The following is a 20,220-nucleotide window of genomic DNA, read 5'->3' as shown; positions in this document are numbered from 1 at the left end:
ACACCCCTGGGCACACTCCAGTGGGGGTGTCACAGGTAAAGCGGTATATCTGGGCTGGATTTAAAGGAAACCTGAGATGAGATACTTATGGAGGCTGATGTATTTGTTTCCTTTTACACAATGCAGATTGCCTGGCTGGCCGCATTCGGCCCGCGGGCCTTAGTTTAAGGACTACTGCTCTAATACTTTCAGCCATAGACCCTGAACAAGCATGCAGATCAGATGTTTCTGACATGATTAGAGGGTCCAGGTGATTGACTCTGTCCCCCCGCCACGAAGGGGGGGTGATAGGGTCAAACAATTATTGAGACGGGAGCTGTTTTGGATCAGGAAGCTGGACGCCCTTGGTCCGGGGGGTCTCAACCGGGAGTGCGAGTTGTGTCCATGTGTTTACAGATAGATGTCTTGTTGATAATTTTTTGGTCTGGACGCCTGGAGTCTTCTTCTCGGGTTGGTTCTGTTTTTTCCTTTCCCCCCTATCCTCCGCGACCGGCTGCCGCACTTTGGTGACCGCCGGTCGGGAGGGAAAGGGGTTTAGAAAGAAAACTTTTTTGATATCTTTATTGTTTTGATTTGTTGGCTATCCTGGACTGGCCGCCGCTGGAGTGTAGCCGCCGGTCTGGGCTGGCCTTCAAATATTTTTTGTTTTTGTTTTTTACCTGTTTCTCTCCCGACTGCCCGCCAGGTGTGGACGCCAGTCGGGATGGAATTGGTATTTTTTTTTCTCGCCAGCCCAGACTGGCCGCTGCAATGGGGCGGATGCCAGTCTGGGAGGGTGAGATGGAATTATTTTTGTTTGATTTTGTTGCGACATTCGGTGTCTGGCCGCCGCTGTGGGTGGCCGCCAGACACCTAGCGCTAGTTTTTTTCTTTTTTTCATTTATCTTCTTGATTTTTCTCATTATATATTGTTTATATTAAATTCAATTAAGGGTTAGGAGCATGTACACCTTTTTGGCCTGAAAAGATAAGTTTTATGCGTGACCGGTATAGGCGATTGGATTGGAACGTCTATGTCTTAGATGATTTACGCTTCCGGGTTTAACGCATTGGTCTTTCTTATGCGTACGTTTTTACGCATACGCATTGACTTTAACCATATGCGGATTTTCAATGTGGATTTCCGCGTGGCGGTTGAATGACGTTTTTTTCATTCAGAACATGCTCTGCCCTTATTGGTCGGCCCTCCAGTGGCTATTTTAAAATGATTGGAGTATATAAATAGATGCAGTTCCCCATCAGGTCCTCCACCAGATGGGAGGGTTTACAAGTAGGAACTTAGCTTGATTGGTTGATGACAGGGCGTCCAGACCATTCTGATTGGCTCCCTAGTGGAGCAAGCACTATTTAACCAGCTGAGCGGTCTGGACGAGCTCAGCTCGTCCAACACCGCCAGAGGCTGCCGCTCAGGCCCTGCTGGGCCGATTTTCACCAAATAAAAAGCAGCACACGCAGCCGGCACTTTGCCAGCCGCGTGTGCTGCCTGATCGCCGCTGCAGCGCGGCGATCCGCCGCATGCAGCGGCGAAAGAGGGTCCCCCCAGCCGCCCGAGCCCAGCGTAGCCGGAACAAACAGTTCCGGCCAGCGCTAAGGGCTGGATCGGAGGCGGCTGACGTCCATGACGTCACTCCGCTCGTCGCCATGGCGACGAGGTAAGCGAAACACGGAAGGCCGCTTATTGCGGCCTTCCGTGTTACTTCTGGCCGCCGGAGGCGATCGGAAGAACGCCTCCGGAGCGCCCTCTAGTGGGCTTTCATGCAGCCAACTTTCAGTTGGCTGCATGAAATAGTTTTTTTTTTATTTAAAAAAAACCCTCCCGCAGCCACCCTGGCGATTTAATCAGAACGCCAGGGTGGTTAAAGCCGATTGTACTTGTATGTATTCAGAGGGCTTGTCAGCTTGAGAAAGAGAGGAGCCTCCTCTCGAAACGTCGCACATACTTGCCCTTTTTGTCTTTTTGATGCTTTAAACAAATAGTTTATAATACGCTTGAAGACGGTGCTGGGTCTCTTCTCTTGGAGTTTCTGACATGATTAGATGCATGCTTGTTCTCTCTGAAATCCTCCTGGTCAGTTGCCGCCAGTCGTGGTCTTCAGTGCATACGTGGCTCACCCGTCGCGCTCATGTGCCTACAGTATGCTTTAGGCTGCAGGAGCGCGATGGGGGGTGTCAGTGTGCGCGCGGCAGAGCCACACATGCGCAGGACTGCACGACCGGCCTGATTACCGGTAGGTTTTCTAAGAGAGTGGAGCACCGGGGAGGATGTCGAGGGACTCCAAGCACCTCATGGAGCTGGAGGAAGCGTCATAGACTGGCCCACACATGCCATCTCTGGTTTACTTTAGTACAGATCAGGCCCACACATGCTGATCCTTTTTAGATTTACTGAAGTCAGCTCTGTTTAAAGGGAATTCTTGTTAGTTGTTGTGATCCTGATGCGCTGTGCTTTATACATATTGTATTTGCTCCCTTTATCCATTCAGCCTGCATGTAGCCAGTACAGGCAATAAACCATAATGCTATTTTCGCTTTCCTGCTATTATGGTGAATAATGATGTTTCATCTAAGTCTCCAACACCCCACAGAAATACTCTGGCAAAACCCAATTAAATGAGATGTGAAAGGTGCATATAGAATGAGGTGAACGCAAGCAGACAGTGTCACATAGAGTCAGACATACACTAAATAACCAAACCTAAATATATACGTCTTATTTATAGAACAAAGCTGCAGCCCCCTCCACATGACTTTATTCTCCAGTAATGCAAACTAAGAGACACAAATGAGCTGTACAATTAATGGTGATCTGTCAAAACCCGCAGAGAGGGTGGAGTGACTGTGTGGTTGTAATATATGTCACCCCTTCTAACATTAAACAACATTACAATCTACTTCTGATTGTAGATGTTTATTTTTTATTGGCCTGTATGAAGAGTGCCAAAGAATGATTGCATATATATTCCATCTGACTTTATTATAATAATCCGAACATTTGTATAGCGCTTTTCTCCTGTCAGACTCAAAGCGCTCAAGAGCTGCAGCCACATTCGACGCGCTCAAGAGGCCACCCTGCAGTGTTAGGGAGTCTTGCCTTGAACTCCTTACTGAATAGGAACTGACCTAGCCAGGATTCAAACCCTGGTCTCCCATGTCAAAGGCGGTGCCCTTAATCAGTACACTATCCAGCCACTTTGAGGGCTCGTTCACACTAGAGGTGCTTTGTGATTTTTTTTTTTTTTAAGCGCTGGCGATTTTTCATAATCTCCCTGAAAGCGCTTGTGCAATGATTCTCTATGACAGAGTTCACATCTGAGCAGTTTGTTTCTTATCCGCTCAGAAAAGCGGTGCACGTACAATTTTTTAGGCGATTCTGTCTCAATGGAGGGTATAGGAAAAACGCAAAACGCTCACAAAATCGCTTTGTGCAGCAATTGCGTGAGGGGTTTTAAGAATAAATACCTTGTATTTATTATTTTCCGAATCAAAGAGTTCACGTCCTGACTTGCGTCAGGGAGTGAATTTAAAAAACGCTCGGGAAAAGCATTCAGAAAAGCACTTTTCACAAAAAACGGAATCACCACCCAAGCATCGGGAATGAAAAAAAAATTGCGTCAAAAAAAGCCAGACACAAACGCTAACGTGAGCGGAACGCAATGTGAACGAGGCCTCAGAAGGTATTTGTGCAAGTGTAATGTAATTTAAAATATAAATGAAATGATACATAGGCCTTTATTCAATGCAAGGTGATATTTTCAGACCTTATTTAAGTGTACCTGAGGTGAACCTAAGGTTAAAAAACATACTTACCTAAGAAGTAGAACATACTTACCTAAGATTCCCCTGCACCCCCCCCCCTCCCCTTTCTTTATTGCAGCACATGGTTCATTCTTCTGTCGTGGGCATGTGAGCCAGAGCTGCTTGTGCATGAGCGCTCTGTGTCACTGCGTAGTTGCAGCAGTACTCTCGTGAGTGCAGCACGGCCGGGCTTGTGCATGAAAAGGAGCGAGGTTGCAATCTTAATGAGAGTTCTGGGCAGCCACAGTGGTCTGGAGGAGGTCATGAGAAACCTCTGATGGATCCCGTCCATGAATGAGCTTGGCCACACTGAGCATAGGACCTTGCCGGGCGCACTCTGCCGCAAACACATATGATTTTCATCCTCACAGCAACGCAAAAAACAAATGTAAATCCGGCCTTAAAGGAACAGCTTTTCCTTATGGAGATAATGGGGGAACCTGGAAGCCCCCTTTAATAATAACACAGCTCCTAGATATGCATATATTCGTTATCTTCTGTCTGTAGTTCTATACTTGGCTTGAGATGGTCAGTACGGAAGGCAGAATCAATGCACATCAAAGAGTTAATAGCTCCAGTAGCTGCCCCGTGTCCTTGCGAGGAGGCTTAGGGTTTCGGAAACCAAGTGTGAATGGTCCAAGCTCTTCAACAGCCTTTCCTTTATCCCACAGCTTGGCCTGATGACATTTCCTTGCTTTTATTTTTCAACAACATCTTTGTAAATAAAATTTATCAGGGAAAGAGAAATAAAAAACATTTTTTTCCCAGACCGTCTCAGTTTAAATATACAAATGGAGAGATGGAAAATGATCCGTAGAATGAAAACCACTTCTCCGAGCGTCTGCTGGAAGCGCAGAGCCCAGCACGTCTTTTCCAAGCTCTCAACCAATGAAATATGTAAGGTATGAGAACCGCACTTACTTAATTCATTTTTCTCTTCTACGGAACCCTATAATTTCCTGGTAATTATTGTTTTTAAAGGGTGGCACGCAGAAATAGATGGGCCAGCAGAATGCAGCAGAAAAGACTGAGGCTTTCTTAAATTCCATAGATTTCAGCAGCTACGTCTGCCAAAGGGGGGGAAGAGAGGAAAATAAGGTTAACTTGGTAAAATTAGAAATAGCTGCTCAAGCTTTAAATTACAGAGAGACAAGTTGTTCCATGCGAGAAGAGTAGACCAGCCTTGTGGGGAACAAGCGGTGTGTAATTCAGACGCTAGCTGAAGATGATATGTTCTTCTGAATATGGGTGCAGAGAAGATGGCCTGTTGGAGGATGTGGTTGCATGCTGTCTGTACCTGCAGTGCAGCCCTGACAGGCCCAAAGCCTTGCCAAGGTTCAAATCATAGCTTGTGGCGCTGGATGACAGAGGCGTGAGGAGGACAGACAGTGTTTTAGCGGTGGTGGAATAATAGAGATGTTGTAAGTTACTGGAATAGAACAGCCTGCCTTTATAGATGTGTGCCAAGCACAATCTTTGCTCCACAGTTACAGTATAAGCTAAGAAGTTCAAAAGAAGATCAGTACCCACATTTTTTTTACTTTAATGATTTTAGACAGCGAGAAAGAAAGAGCTGCAGCCTGGCAGATTTTCACTGCTGTAAAACTGATTTGTTACAGCTGGTGAGAAATCCTTCCACTTCCTGTCCCCAATAACAGTCAATGCTGGAACAAATGCGATGCATAACTGCAGTATTTTCTTCTACATTGGCACCTTAAGGGGACCCTGACATGTAACATGATCATTAATTAAACGTATGTGAATACTCCCAGTACTACTTAAAACCATCTTGTGTTCCTTTTTTTTCTCACTGTAAAGGTTAAGAATCCAGAGCTGTAAATGACAATCTTTCTGCAGTTGGTCAGCAGTTAGAACTGGGTAACTCTCATTGATAAGTAATTACAGGTCATAAAGCTCCTGTGTGGCTGTAGAAAAACACATGTGAGATCAAGGAACAGATAAAAAGATCAATAGTTCATAAATGTTTCTGCAAATGTTATGCAAATGAATGCCGCTTGTAATTCGACTAAACAAATGCAGCAACTACTTGTGTGTGTGTAAAATATGCATAACATTTGCATTAACTCAAAATGATTAGTATCTCTTTGACTATGCTTACATAACACTTAGGTTACTGTATGTTTAGGTAACTTGTAGGCTGCAGCTTTTAGTGTCAGGTTAATCATAAGCATATTCAGGGTTTATGGTCCAGCATGGATTATAGTTAGTGTTAAAGAAAACCTGAACTGAAAATTAAAAGTCAAAATAAGCATAAACAAGTCATACTTACCTTCCATGTGGTCTACTCCTCAGTGTCTTTCTCTTGTCCCGCGTCCTATTTGTTCACTGTGATCAAGGGAATTTTCCGTCCTCCATTTTGAAAATGGCCATTACCCATAACAGCTTTCTGGTCAGCACACAGTTGAACTGTAACATCGCCCACTTGAGCCATAGGGAAACATGGACATTACTGGTACATCAGTTTTCCTCTCAGCTATAACTGACAGCAACTGATATTTTACTGACAGCAACTGATATATTTCAGATCTGACAAAATATTGTCAGAACTGGAAGGGATCATTGTAAGAAGAAAATGGTGAGCTTCTGAGAGGAACTGATGGCACAGTAACTATGTAATGTTCATTTGAAGTTACCTCATGTGTTTATTTTAAATATTTTTACTCAGTACAGGTTCTCTTTAAGCCTCGTACACAAGTATGCGGTATGCCGCCCAGTAGGGATTGCTCTCGGATGGTCGCTTGCGAAGCGGCCAACTGGGTGGGGTGAGGGGCTGAGGCTCTGTACATGTGCTAGATTCTCGTCAGCGGTGGTCATTTTCATCTAGCATGTAAACAGGACTTTAGACTTAGGTCGGGGATGGGTTACTGTTAAGTGTAGGTTAAGTGGCAGGGCTACAGATAGGCATTCATAGAAAGGGAACTTACCTTGGGCTTCCTCCGGCCCCCCTTAGACCTTGAGATCCCTCATGTCCTCTGTGTCCCCTCCATTCTCCCACTAGCAGGTCCGTTAGCTGCTCGAAAGAGTGAACCACGCATGTGCAGACTGCAGAATATTCCCAGCATTGGAAGTGAAATCAAGACACTCGTGCGGACTGGCTGCATACGCGCAGTTGTGCACGACTCCCAGGCCCAGCAAGGCCATGCAGTCAACAGACACTATGATGGGGTGGAGATACATCTAGTATTGCAGTGTGCTTAGTCATCAATGCTGAGGTCACACATTATCTTTTTTACAAAAGTCGAGACAGATTATAACCTTTATAAGAAATATACAGTATGACTGTCTGCATCCAACTGGAGAGATTTTCTTGCTTCCTATGTCCAGGGTTGCCTCTAGCCATTTTGTCACTCCTGGCAAGAAACCCCCCCCCCCGGTGGCGATCAACCTCCATTAAAATAATTGTAATGTGGCAGTGTTCCACCCAAAAATAATCATAATGCGGAAGCGTTTCACCAGAAAATACACATATTGCGGAAGCGTTTCACCAGAAAATAATCGTAATACAGCAGTGTTTTGCCAGAAAATAATAGTAATGTGGCAGCGTTTCACCAGAAAGCACACGTAAATGTGGCAGCGTTTCACCATAAAATAGGCAATGCGGGCAGCGTTTCACCAGAAAAGACACGTAATGTGGGCTGCGTTTCACCCCCGCACAGCATTTCAGGCGACCGCCTGCAAGAGGGTAAGCAGGAGGCACATAGGGGGACACAAGGAGACAGAGAGGACAGAAGGAGTCACAGGGGGGCTAAAGGAGGCACACAGGGGGATGGAAGGAGGCACACGGGGACTGAAGAAGGCACACCCCATAGGTAGGCACATGGGGACAGAAGGAGGCACGAGGGTCAGAAGAAGTCACAAAGGAGGACAGAAGGAGCCACAGGAGGACAGAAGGAAAGAGGGGCAGAGGGAGGTACAGGTAGACAGAAAAAGGCATGAGGGCCAGAAGAAGGCACAGGGGGACTAAAGGAGGCACACAGGGGGACATAAGGAGGCACAACGTGGGGCAGAAGGAGGCGCAATTGGAGACAGATTGAGGCACAAAGGGGGACAAAAGGAGGCACAGGAGGAAAGAAGGAGGCACAGGGGGACTGAAGGTGGCACACAGGGCAGGAGGCGCAAAGGAGGCAGAAGGAGGCACAATGGGGGCAGAAAAAAGCACAAAGGGGACAGAAGGATGCACAGGGAGACAGTAGGAAGCACAAAGCAGGACAGAAGGATGCATAAAGGGGGGCCAAAAGGAGGCACAAAGGGGGACAGAAGAAGGCAGAGTGGGATGTAAGGAGGCAAAGGGAGACAGGAAGAGGCAGAGTGGGACAGACAGAGCCACAGGAAGACAGAAGAAGGCACAAAGGGGCACAGAAGGAGGCACAGGGAGAGAGAGGAAGGTGCAGGGGACAGAGGTGGCACATGGGGACTGAAGAGGCACATGGAGACCGAAGGAGGCACAGGAGGTTAGAAGGAGGCACAGGAGGTTAGAAGGAAGCAGAGTGGGACTGAAAGAGGAACATGGGGCAGAGGTAGCACTGGGGGACAAAGAAAGGCACAACAGAACATAAGGAGGCACAGGAGGACAGAAGGAGGCACACAGGAGGACAGAAGGAGGCACAAAGGGGCACAGAAGGAGGCAGAGGTGGCACAGGGGGACTAAAGGAGGCACATGGGCACAGAAGGAGGCACAAAGGGAGACAGAATGAGCTATAAAGGGAGGTAGAAGGACAAACAGGGGGTCAGACATGGCACAAGGGACTGAAAGAGGCACAAGGAGACAGGAGGAGGCACAAAAGAGACAGAAGGAGACACAAAGAGGGAAAGAAGGATGCACAAAGCACAGAGGGACACAGTGGCAACCTGCCTGCAACCTATGCTAAACAGATGCATCACAAGCAAGTAATAGAACACCCAGGGGCAGGGATTAGTCCAAGGTTGGGGCTTCCTTCGGGGGTGGGGCTTAATCCAGCAACATGGCGCCCCCAGGACCAATGGAACTCCAGGCAATGGCCTGTATTGCCTATGCCTAAAAGCGCCCCTGCCTATGTCCATACACAGACCAATTACTGTAGTAGTATAGTAGTATAAGACAAATAACTGACACTAGCAGGTACAAAGAGATAGCAGAGTATTTCAGGTGAGCACGTCACATTAACTACATTTATTATAGGACTACTTTATATAAAAAAATATGTTCTTTGGATGTTATGGGTTGGCTTTTACTCTCAGTTGTCACCAAAGGGTAAGACAATTTGGGCCTGAGTTACTAATGTTTTCCAAAGCAAATTTGACTTGGGAATATTAAAAAACATCTGAGTTTGTTAAAAAGAAGCCATTCCCTCTTGAAGGTGATTGAAATCACTTTCTATAACTTTTTGACAAGCCTTAGTAAGGTCGAATGTGACCCATCCTAGTGTTTTAAATTCTTGTAATCAAAAACAAAATAGCTTTTTAGGCCAATCACAAATTTTAGGCCAATCGCAACACTTGAAATTTGGAAATATTTGGTAGTATTGGACCAATCAGAGAATGCGGTAGATTACTGAGGAAATCAGAATACCATCGAAATTTTAGACCAGACAAGAGTTTTAGACAAGAGTTTTACAGAGTCTTGTGATTGGACTAAAATTTCCATGGTATTCAAATTTCCATGGAAAATGTTTGCAGCCTGTGATTGGAACAATGTTTTTGAGCTCTGTGATTGGGCTAAAATTTTGGAGTTGCAGTAATGCGGTATTTCTGTGGAATACCTTTTTCCGAGACAGATTTCTGATTACCACTGCGGTAAGCCCATATCCAATCGGATCTCAGGAATTTGTCGGTCATCCCTATTTGCAATATCACCATCTACACTGTTCTCCACATCTTGGCTTAAATTGTGCATTTCAGCTAATGGAGACCTATTACACACTATAAAGGGCACAGTCAATAAAACGCTCTGCTGCTTCTTTGGGCTGGGAAGTTTTGTTCCTATGCTGTAGCCCTACTGTGATACCTCTGCTCTGCACATCCAACTGTCATCTAAAGAGCACAGCCGGCTTCAGGTAAATGTCTGGCTGCCGGGAAAGGTTAGTCACTACTGGGAGCATTTGGCTTTGCGTGATCTAAGTGAAAGGCTAAAGCAGGAAAAAAAAAATAACTGTCTTTCCTATTCCCAAAGAAAAATGCTGATGTGTGTTTCTTGCCACCTGGAGATACATGAAGCGGCCACATCCACCTCCACAGAAAGCTCTCTCTGACTGACCTGCCCACCAGCCCAGCTGCCTCAGCTATTTCAAGGACACTCCAGGGATTCCATGTCTTCTCATGTGGGCCAAGCACAGCAGAGGACATCAGCTGACGGAAGCGTGTGTCACTCTCTGCTGGAGCCACACATGCTGACGCCGCTATGCTGACCGTGAGCTCAACAGTTGGACAGAACACAGGAAGTAATCAGGAAAGATTAACATTTGGTCATGGTATTATCTCTAAATAAATGTGTTAATCTGAGCAACGCTAACAATTTCAGGCGGACGTCTCCTAGCCTGGCATGAATGAGCGCAGTCAAATAAACACAAGATGGATAACTGACCAATAGAGTGGAAATGTTTTTTTACTAATTCTGTGATTATTAACACAGCATGTTTTTGAAAGTAAATAGGGTTTCTTTATTCGTGCCTTTCCTTCCCCCATTAAAGGATACCAGAGCTGAAGCAAAAAGTAAAAAATAAAATAATGTAGTCCTCATGCCCATTAGTGCACAAGCGCTGGCCAGGCTGCGCACATTCTTGATCGTGCGCCCATGGCCAGGAGCATTCTGCGCATGCGCACTGCAGCGCACAACGTAGTCAGGTCAACCAGGAAGTGGCTGTGAGGGGCATTTCATCAATAAAGGAAGGGAGGCAGAGGAGAACGGGGAGGCAGAGGAGAATGGGGAGTGGTTGGCATGAGGTCTACTTCATATACATGCCTGCTCCCCCTGTTTTTACTTTTTTACTCAGCTCTGGCATCTGACCGTTTCACCCTCTGTTTCTGTACTTACACTACACGTTGAGCACACCTCAAAACCTCAGCTACTTAAGCTCATTGACTATTGTAAGAAATTAGGATATCCTCACCTGGGTCATATCAGATCATTTTTTTTTTCATTTTTTTTTTTCATTTTATTGTCTCTGGTACACTTTACATGTTTCCATGTTTTTATTGAACACACCATGTAAACATTCACAGTGCAGATGCAAAAAGTATGTGAGCCCTTGGATTTGATAATGGTTGAACCTCCTTTGACAGCAATAACTTCAACCAAATGTTTCCTGTAGTTGCAGGTCAGACATGCGCAACGGTCAGGAGTAATTCTTGACCATTCCTCTTCACAGAGCTGTTTCAGTTCAGCAATATTCTTGAAATGTCTGGTGTAAATCGCTTTCTTGAGGTAGTGCCACATCATCTCAATCGGGTTGAGGTCGGGACTCACTGGGCCACTCCAGAAGGCGTATTTTCTTCTGCTTAAGCCATTCTGTCAGGAGAGTTGTTAGGGTTCCAGACGATCTGGGGCACCAAGACGCAGGAAATAGTGCATAAAAAAATGGGTTTGGACCTGACATGATATGGGCGGAGCCATCTGTAATCCAACAGCGTAACTTAAAGGCTGTGGACTCACGTTTCCTCCTAAAACACAGGCAAAGTGACTGCAAAGGTACGGTAATCAAATGAAGATGAAGATCAGATCATATTTTATGACCAATATGTGAAGATATCCATATAATTCTAAAGGGTACATATACTTTTTCCTGCTACTATCTATCTATCTATCTATCTATCTATCTATATACAGTATATATATACAGTGGGATGCGAATGTTTGGGCAACCTTGTTAATCGTCGTGATTTTCCTGTATAAATCATTGGTTGTTACGATAAAAAATGTCAGCTAAATATATCATAAAGGAGACACACACAGTGATATTTGAGAAGTGAAATAAAGTTTATTGGATTTACAGAACGTGCACAATATTTGTTAAAATAAAATAAGGCAGGTGCAGAAATTTGGGCACTGTTGTCATTTTATTGATTCCGAAACCTTTAGAACTAATTATTGGAACTCGAATTGGCTTGGTAAGCTCAGTGACCCCTGACCTACATACACAGGTGAATTCAATTATGAGAAAGAGTATTTAAGGGGGTCAAGTTTCCTTCCTCTTTTAATTTTCCCAGAAGAGTAGCAACATGGGGGTCACAACACAACTCTCAAATGACCTGAAGACAAAGATTGTTCACCATCATGGTTTAGGAGAAAGATACAGAAAGCTGTCTCAGAGATTTCAGCTGTCTGTTTCCACACTTAGAAACATATTGAGCAAATGGAAAACCACAGGCTCAGTTCAAGTTAAGGCTCGAAGTGGCAAGCCAAGAAAAATCTTCGATAGACAGAAGCGACGAATGTTGAGAACAGTCAGAGTCAACCTACAGACCAGCACCAAAGACCTACACCATTATCTTGCTGCAGATGGAGTCACTGTGCATCGTTCAACCATTCAGCGCACTTTACACAAGGAGATGCTGCATGCAAGAGGGATGCAGAGGAAGCCCACAGCAAAAACAGAGCTGCTTGAGGTATGCTAAAGCACATTTGGACAAGCCAGCTTCATTTTAGAATAAGGTGCTGTGGACTGATGAGTCATTTGGGCATAACAAGGGGCGTTATGCATGGAGGAAAATAACACAGCATTCCAAGAAAAACTCCTGCTACCTAAAGTAAAATATGGTGGTGGTTCCATCATGCTGTGGGGCTGTGTGGCCAGTGCAGAGACTGGGAATCTTGTCAAAGTTGGGGGACGCATAGATTCCACTCAGCATCAGCAGATTCTGGAGACCAATGTCCAGGAATCAAGTGATAAAGCTGAAGCTGCACCAAGGCTGGATCTTTTAACAAGACAAGACCCTAAACACTGCTCAAAATCCACTAAGGCATTCATGCAGAGGAACAAGTTCAACGTTCTGGAATGGACATCTCAGTCCCCAGACCTGAATATAATTGAAAATCTGTGGTGTGAGTTAAAGAGAGCTGTCCATGCTCGGAAGCCATCAAACCTGAATGAACTAGAGATGTTTTGTAAAGAAGAATCGTCCGAAATACCTTCAACCAGAATCCAGACTCTCCTTGGAACCTACAGGAAGCGTTTAGAAGCTGTCATTTCTGCAAAAGGTGGATCTACTAAATATTGATTTCATTTCTTTTTTGTGGTGCCCAAATGTATGCACCTGCCTAGTTTTTGTTTAAACAAGGTTGCCCAAACTTTCGCATTCCACTGTATATATATATATATATATATATATATATATATATATATATATATATATATATATATATATATATATATATAGATATATGTGTGTGTGTGTGTATATATAATTTTTTTTTTACTTCAAGATATATAGATGCTGAATGCAGTAGAACTATTATTTCAAAGCTCCATTTTAGCATTAGCAATATTAAAAAGTAAACAAAACAAATGTTACTAAAGTGCCTACATGACATGAGAATGCAATTGTCCAGATGCCAATTTACCTAGCTTTCTGCAACCGCCTGTATGGTCTAATATGATCTACCTATTACCTATTTTCTAAATCTATGATGGTCATGTGGGAAATTTAGTCTATAGAAATTTGTTAATTTTTCAGCATATTTCAACATACAAATATTTGATTTTTTTTTACTACAATATTGATAGATAAAGGATACCAGAAATATTTAAACCCACTGCAAATACCTAAAACTAGAACCCAGGTCACTAGATCAGGTGCTGTTAGAGAGGGTCTCAGGGAATTTGCCCGTCTTAATGTCACACATTAATTTTGATAGTTACTGTATTTAAAGTGTGTGGTATCACTGTGCCTAGATAGAAAGAATCCTCTGAGTCCTGCAGTGCAGGATAAAGGTTATTAATGCCTATGAGGTTGGTAGAGGATTTAAAAAGATGAGTAAGAGACTACTAAACTAGATCTACACAGGAGTCATTCTAGGAGGAAACCTTACCTATCTAGAAAGAACATTAAGGCAAGATGAATGTTTGCTCATGAACATATTGAAACCAGAGTGGCCCAGCCAGAGCCCAGACTTGAATTTGATTGAACGTCTCTGGAGAGATCATAAAATGGCTGTGCACCAAGGCTTCTCATCCACCCTGATGGAGCTTGAGAGGTGTTGCAAAGAGGAAAGGGCGAAACTGGCCAAGGGTAGGTGTGCCAAGCTTGAGACTGCATCAGCAAACTATTGAGCAATGGCTGTGAATACTTATGTACATTTCTCAGTTTATTTCATTTCTGATAATTTTACCAAAATCTCATGTAAACTTTTTTTCACATTGTAATTATGGAATGTTGTGTGTAGAATTCTGAGGAAAAAAATGAATTTAATCCATTTGGAATAAAGCTGTAACATAACAAAATGTGGAAAAAGTGATGCGCTGTTTATACTTTCTGGATGCATTGTAGGTTATACTTTGCGACTGTATTGTTCTGCTGTTGGATTTCTGGAAATGCCTCACTAACCCATGCCCATTAACAAACTCTTGTCATCTACAGCTTAACAAATACTGTACATCCCAAATCTATTCATCATTTGAACATGATGCGGACACTGGGAGGAGAACACCGGGACACCGGGAGGAGAACACCGGGACACCGGGAGGAGAACACCGGGACGCTGGGAGGAGAACAACGGGACGCTGGGAGGAGATAGGGAAGGCTCTATAGCAGAGCTCCCAACCCTGTCCTCAAGGCCCACAAATGGTACATGTTTTGCAGAAAACCACAAACATGCACAGGTGGAGTAATTAGTGTCTCAGCAGAGCTGATTACTTACCTGTGGATTTCCACAAAACATGCACTGTTGGTGGGCCTTGAGGACAAGGTTGGGGAACACTGCTCTATAGGACCCAGAGTCTTCCCTTTCCTTAGGTGAGTATCTGTTTTTTTATTTTAAAAAACGCTTCAGACTACCTTTAAGTGTCCCTAAATGAAAATACAGTAGTAGTAGTAGTAGTAGAGTATTGTAACGTGTTAGCCATAAGTAAAAGCAAGAAGTTTTGAATCAGAATGCATCATCCTTATTCAAACCTTCCTGTTTTTAAATAAAAATACATGAACTATTGGCCTTTTTTTCTATCTTCCCCTACTCTCTGAAGCTGTATTCTGCCAGGAAAACTATTATGGCTGTAATTTGCTTATCAGTGATGTTTACTATATTCCCAACAAGGTACTGACAAGACAGAAGCTGTCACCTCCATGCAAAAAAAATAACTCTTTCAGGCAGGAAAACAAAACAAGTAAACCAGCCTGGTTATTTATGTTTTGCACTATACATACACGTGTTTTTCTCATCATGTCACATGTTGGATCGGGTACACTTTAACCACTTGAGGACTACAGTCTTTCTAACCCTTAAGGACCAGGCACTTTTTTTCCACTCAGACCACTGCAGCTTTCACGGTTTATTGCTCGCTCATACAACCTACCACCTAAATGAATTTTGGCTCCTTTTCTTGTCACTAATAAAGCTTTCTTTTGGTGCTATTTGATTGCTCCTGCGATTTTTACTTTTTATTATATTCATCAAAAAAGACATGAATTTTGGCAAAAAAATGATTTTTTTAACTTTCTGTGCTGACAATTTTCAAATAAAGTAAAATTTCTGTATACATGCAGCGCGAAAAATGTGGACAAACATGTTTTTGATAAAAAAAAACCCATTCAGTGTATATTTATTGGTTTGGGTAAAAGTTATAGCGTTTACAAACTATGGTGCAAAAAGTGAATTTTCCCATTTTCAAGCACCTCTGACTTTTCTGACCCCCTGTCATGTTTCATGAGGGGCTAGAATTCCAGGATAGTATAAATACCCCCCAAATGACCCCATTTTGGAAAGAAGACATCCCAAAGTATTCACTGAGAGGCATAGTGAGTTCATAGAAGATATTATTTTTTGTCACAAGTAAGCGGAAAATGACACTTTGTGACAAAAAAAAGAAAAAAAAAAAGAATCCATTTCTTCTAACTTGCGACAAAAAAAAATGAAATCTGCCACGGACTCACCATGCCCCTCTCTGAATACCTTGAAGTGTCTACTATCCAAAATGGGGTCATTTGTGGGGTGTGTTTACTGTCCTCGCATTTTGGGGGGTGCTAATTTGTAAGCACCCCTGTAAAGCCTAAAAGTGCTCATTGGACTTTGGGCCCCTTAGCGCAGTTAGGCTGCAAAAAAGTGCCACACATGTGGTATTGCCGTACTCAAGAGAAGTAGTAGAATGTGTTTTGGGGTGTATTTTTACACATACCCATGCTGGGTGGGAGAAATATCTCTGTAAATGACAATTTTTTCATTTTTTTTACACACAATTGTCCATTTACAGAGTTATTTCTCCCACCCAGCATGGGTATGTGTAAAAATACACCCCAAAACACATTGTACTACTTCTCCCGAGTACGGCGATACCACATGTGTGGCACTTTTTTGCACCCTAACTGCGCTAAAGGGCCCAAAGTCCAATGAGTACCTTTAGGATTTCACAAGTCATTTTGCGGAATTTGATTTCCAGACTACTCCTCACGGTTTAGGGCCCCTAAAATGCCAGGGCAGTATAGGAACCCCACAAATGACCCCATTTTAGAAAGAAGACACCTCAAGGTATTCCGTTAGGAGTATGGTGAGTTCATAGAAGATTTTATTTTTTGTCAAAAGTTAGCGGAAAATTGATTTTTATTGTTTTTTTCACAAAGTGTCATTTTCCACTAACTTGTGACAAAAAATAAAATCTTCTATGAACTCACCATACTCCTAACGGAATACCTTGAGGTGTCTTCTTTCTAAAATGGGGTCATTTGTGGGGTTCCTATACTGCCCTGGCATTTTAGGGGCCCTAAACCGTGAGGAGTAGTCTGGAAATCAAATTCCGCAAAATGACCTGTGAAATCCTAAAGGTACTCATTGGACTTTGGGCCCTTTAGCGCAGTTAGGGTGCAAAAAAGTGCCACACATGTTGTATCGCCGTACTCGGGAGAAGTAGTACAATGTGTTTTGGGGTGTATTTTTACACATACCCATGCTGGGTGGGAGAAATAACTCTGTAAATGGACAATTGTGTGTAAAAAAATCAAAAGATTGTCATTTACAGAGGTATTTCTCCCACCCAGCATGGGTATGTGTAAAAATACACCCCAAAACACATTGTACTACTTCTCCCGAGTATGGCAATACCACATGTGTGGCACTTTTTTGCACCCTAACTGCGCTAAAGGGCCCAAAGTCCAATGAGTACCTTTAGGATTTCACAGGTCATTTTGCGAAATTTGATTTCCAGACTACTCCTCACGGTTTAGGGCCCCTAAAATGCCAGTTCAGTATAGGAACCCCACAAATGACCCCATTTTAGAAAGAAGACACCCCAAGGTATTCCGTTTGGAGTATGGTGAGTTCATAGAAGATTTTATTTTTTGTCACAAGTTAGTGGAAAATGACACTTTGTGAAAAAAACAATAAAAATCAATTTTCCGCTAACTTTTGACAAAAAATAAAATCTTCTATGAACTCACCATACTCCTAACGGAATACCTTTGGGTGTCTTCTTTCTAGAATGGGGTCATTTGTGGGGTTACTATACTGCCCTGGCATTTTAGGGGCCCTAAACCGTGAGGAGTAGTCTTGAAACCAAATGTCGCAAAATGACCTGTGAAATCCTAAAGGTACTCATTGGACTTTGGGCCCCTTAGCGTACTTAGGGTGTAAAAAAGTGCCACACATGTGGTACCGCCGTACTCAGGAGAAGTAGTATAATGTGTTTTGGGGTGTATTTTTACACATACCCATGCTAAGTGGGAGAAATATCTCTGTAAATGACAATTGTTTGATTTGTTTTACACACAATTGACCATTTACATAGAAATTTCTCCCACCCAGCATGGGTATGTGTAAAAAAACACCCAAAAACACATTATACTACTTTTCCTGAGTACGGCGGTACCACATGTGTGACACTTTTTTGCAGCCTAGGTGCGCTAAGGGGCCCAACGTCCTATTCACGGGTCATTTTGAGGCATTTGTTTTCTAGACTACTCCTCGCGGTTTAGGGCCCCTAAAATGCCAGGGCAGTATAGGAACCCCACAAGTGACCCCATTTTAGAAAGAAGACACCCCAAGGTATTCCGTTAGGTGTATGGCGAGTTCATAGAAGATTTTATTTTTTGTCACAAGTTAGCGGAAAATGACACTTTGTGAAAAAAAACCAATAAAAAATCAATTTCCGCTAACTTTTGACAAAAAATAAAATCTTCTATGAACTCGTCATACACCTAACAGAATACCTTGGGGTGTCTTTTTTTCTAAAATGGGGTCACTTGTGGGGTTCCTATACCGCCCTGGCATTTTACGGGCCCAAAACCGTGAGTAGTCTGGAAACCAAATGTCTCAAAATGACTGTTCAGGGGTATAAGCATCTGCAAATTTTGATGACAGGTGGTCTATGAGGGGGCGAATTTTGTGGAACCGGTCATAAGCAGGTTGGCCTTTTAGATGACAGGTTGTATTGGGCCTGATCTGATGGATAGGAGTGCTAGGGGGGTGACAGGAGGTGATTGATGGGTGTCTCAGGGGGTGGTTAGAGGGGAAAATAGATGCAATCAATGCACTGGGGAGGTGATCGGAAGGGGGTCTGAGGGGGATCTGAGGGTTTGGCCGAGTGATCAGGAGCCCACACGGGGCAAATTAGGGCCTGATCTGATGGGTAGGTGTGCTAGGGGGTGACAGGAGGTGATTGATGGGTGTCTCAAGGTGTGATTAGAGGGGGGAATAGATGCAAGCAATGCACTGGCGAGGTGATCAGGGCTGGGGTCTGAGGGCATTCTGAGGGTGTGGGCGGGTGATTGAGTGCCCTAGGGGCAGATAGGGGTCTAATCTGATAGGTAGCAGTGACAGGGGGTGATTGATGGGTAATTAGTGGGTGTTTAGGGTAGAGAACAGATGTGAACACTGCACTTGGGAGGTGATCGGACGTCGGATCTGCGGGCGATCTATTGGTGTGGGTGGGTGTTCAGTTTGCCCGCAAGGGGCAGGTTAGGGTCTGATTGATGGGTGGCAGTGACAGGGGGTGATTGATGGGTGGCAGTGACAGGGGGTGATTGATGGGTGATTGACAGGTGATTGACAGGTGATCAGTGGGTTATTACAGGGAAGGACAGATGTAAATAATGCCCTGGCGAATTGATAAGGGGGGGTCTGAGGGCAATCTGAGCGTGTAGGCGGGTGATTGGGTGCCCGCAAGGGGCAGATTAGGGTCTGATCTGATGGGTAACAGTGACAGGTGGTGATAGGGGGTGATTGATGGGTGATTGATGGGTAATTAGTGAGTGTTTAGAGGAGAGAATAGATGGAAACACTGCGCTTGGGTGGTGATCTGATGTCGGATCTGCGGGCGATCTATTGGTGTGGGTGGGTGATCAGTTTGCCCGCAAGGGGCAGGTTAGGGGCTGATTGTTGGGTGGCAGTGACAGGGGGTGATTGATGGGTGATAGGTGATTGGCAGGTGATTGACAGGTGATCAGTGGGTTATTACATGGAAGGACAGATGTAATTAATGCACTGGTGAATTGATAAGGGGGGGGGGGGTCTGAGGGCAATCTGAGCGTGTGGGCGGGTGATTGGGTGCCCGCAAGGGGCAGCTTAGGGTCTGATCTGATAGGTAACAGTGACAGGTGGTGATAGGGGGTGATTGATGGGTGATTGATGGGTAATTAGTGGGTGTTTAGAGAAGATAACAGATGTAAACAATACATTTGGGAGGTAATCTGACGGCGGGTTTGCGGGCGATCTAATGGTGTGGGTGGGAGATCAGATTGCCCGCAAGGGGCAGGTTAGGGGCTGATTGATGGGTGGCAGTGACAGGGGGTGATTGATGAGTGATAGGTGATTGGCAGGTGATTGACAGGTGATCAGTGGGTTATTACAGGGAAGAACAGATGTAATTAATGCACTGGCGAATTGATAAGGGGGGGTCAGAGGGCAATCTGAGCGTGTTGGCGGGTGATTGGGTGCCCGCAAGGGGCAGATTAGGGTCTGATCTGATAGGTAAAAGTGACAGGTGGTGATAGGGGGTGATTGATGGGTGATTGATGGGTAATTAGTGGGTGTTTAGAGGAGAGAATAGATGTAAACAATGGATTTGGGAGGTGATCTGATGTCGGATCTGCGGGCGATCTATTGGTGTGGGTGGGTGATCAGTTTGCCCGCAAGGGGCAGGTTAGGGGCTGATTGTTGGGTGGCAGTGACAGGGGGTGATTGATGGGTGATAGGTGATTGGCAGGTGATTGACAGGTGATCAGTGGGTTATTACATGGAAGGACAGATGTAATTAATGCACTGGTGAATTGATAAGGGGGGGGGGTCTG

General features: G+C 44.2%; 1 long non-coding RNA gene across 3 annotated transcripts in view; it reads left to right on the top strand.

Moving 5' to 3' along the window:
- Positions 1-10,356, top strand: part of LOC137571507 (uncharacterized) — a 75,158-nt gene extending 64,802 nt beyond the window's left edge. For 2 of the 3 annotated variants that reach the window (XR_011031363.1, XR_011031361.1), the window contains exons 4-5: positions 4,564-4,697; positions 9,965-10,356. This is a non-coding gene — a long non-coding RNA (uncharacterized lncRNA). The remainder of the gene's footprint in view (positions 1-4,563; positions 4,698-9,964) is intronic. The other variant, XR_011031362.1, reaches the window with a different exon arrangement.
- The last annotated feature ends 9,864 nt before the right edge of the window (positions 10,357-20,220 follow it).

The sequence above is a fragment of the Hyperolius riggenbachi genome, chromosome 4 (genome assembly GCF_040937935.1).
Source record: "Hyperolius riggenbachi isolate aHypRig1 chromosome 4, aHypRig1.pri, whole genome shotgun sequence".
NCBI classification, from domain to species: domain Eukaryota; kingdom Metazoa; phylum Chordata; class Amphibia; order Anura; family Hyperoliidae; genus Hyperolius; species Hyperolius riggenbachi.
This window is presented reverse-complemented; position numbering and strand designations above follow the sequence as displayed.